The 1,568-nt window shown below is 44.7% G+C and overlaps 1 pseudogene; it reads left to right on the forward strand.

Annotated features, from left to right (window-relative positions):
• Positions 1 to 636: 636 nt before the first annotated feature.
• LOC122152112 overlaps positions 637 to 1,568 on the forward strand; it is a 5,357-nt pseudogene continuing 4,425 nt past the window's right edge.

Consider the following 1,568-nt stretch of genomic DNA (forward strand, 5'->3'; position numbering starts at 1 on the left):
AGCACTGGCATTTAAAAGATAGGGAGAGTAAGAGGATCCTTTGAAAAAAACAGAGAAACAATGCTCTAATAAGTGAAGAGAAATCACACCAGAGAACAGCTATGGGATCCAAAGAGGAGAGAATGTTTAGAAAGGTGGTTGGCAGTGTCATACAGCAGGGAAGTCAAGGTGGATGACTTGAAAGAAGTTATTGGATTTGTCATTTAGGTCTTCATTCAAGACTTGGATGTGTCAAGGTTAGAATACAGATTGCAGTGGGGTATGGTGTGAATGGAAAGTGAGGAACTGGCGACAGTGAGTATAGGTAATTCTTTCATGAGGTTTGCCATTGGAAGGAGATAAAGTAGTAGTTGGATGTGAAGACAAGATTGAATGAAGAGTTTTTCACTGTAGGAGAAAATTGAGCAGGGATTGTGGATTAGATAGAAGAATCCATTAATGGGAGAAAAGTTCTACAATAAATTAAGGAGTGAAGTACTAGACCTAGAGGAATGGTAATTGTTGACTCATAGTTGATTTCAGATATTTAAGGAGCTTGGATAACATAGATAATTAAGTAGAATAGTTAGGATCCCCAATCTCTGACTCATGGCTTACTTTTTTATTCAAACTCAGACAGGCTCATTGTCACTCAGCATGGGCTGTGCTCTTAACACTTCACATTCTCCAGTCTTCCTGCTCCTTGGACTCAAGTGCCAGAGTCCCACACAATCTCCTTTTCCTTCTGTTCCTGACTGTTTACCTGACCACCATAAAGAGGAATGTGACTCTGTACTACTCATCTCCCTGGTTTCCCAGTTCCAGTCACTATGTACTATCTGCCCCATGGCCTGTTTGTTTTGGGCATGAGGCTGTCCATAGTCATTCTACCCCAGTTGTTGTCCCATCTGGTCTCTGATTACCTAGCCATTCCTGGGGCCTGATGCTTGACTCAGTTCTTTTTGTTCTATGCATTTGGAATTACAGACACACTAGTCATTTCTGTCATGACTCTGGATTGCTATGTGGCTATCTGTGACCCTCTGCACTAAAAATCAGTGATGACTTGGCAACTTTATGCCTGCTGACTGACCTTTGGCTGGGTAGTATCCATACTGCACACCATGTTGCAATGTGGGACTTCTTGACTGTCTGCTGGGTTGGGGATGTTAGGGACAATGCTGGCTTTCCTCACTTCTATAACCATTACCACTTCTGCAAGTCTCTTGTCCAACACACATTCCAATGAACTGGCTGTATTCTTGGAGGGTGCCTTTCACATCTGGGCACCTGCACCCTTGTTGTGCTCTCCTGTGCCTGCACTGGGGCCGTCAGCCTGAGTTTGCCTTCAGTTGCTGTTCATCAACATGCAGTCTTCACTTGCAGGTCCCATCTTTCTATGATTGGCTTCCTCTATAGTATCATCTGGAAGAGCAGGAGAAAGGGGTAAAACCCAGTCACTAGTGCTCAGATGGCTCCCTTGTTACCCTCCCGAGAGGGACTGGGTCTCCGGGAGCAAGGTAAGCACAAGCGGGCTGGTGCTTACTCACTGATCTGCACTGAACACTTTCCCTTGTTACCCTCCCGAG

The sequence above is a fragment of the Orycteropus afer genome, unplaced genomic scaffold, assembly GCF_000298275.1.
Source record: "Orycteropus afer afer isolate SDZICR_OR568_19922 unplaced genomic scaffold, OryAfe1.0 scaffold03529, whole genome shotgun sequence".
Classification (NCBI taxonomy): domain Eukaryota; kingdom Metazoa; phylum Chordata; class Mammalia; order Tubulidentata; family Orycteropodidae; genus Orycteropus; species Orycteropus afer.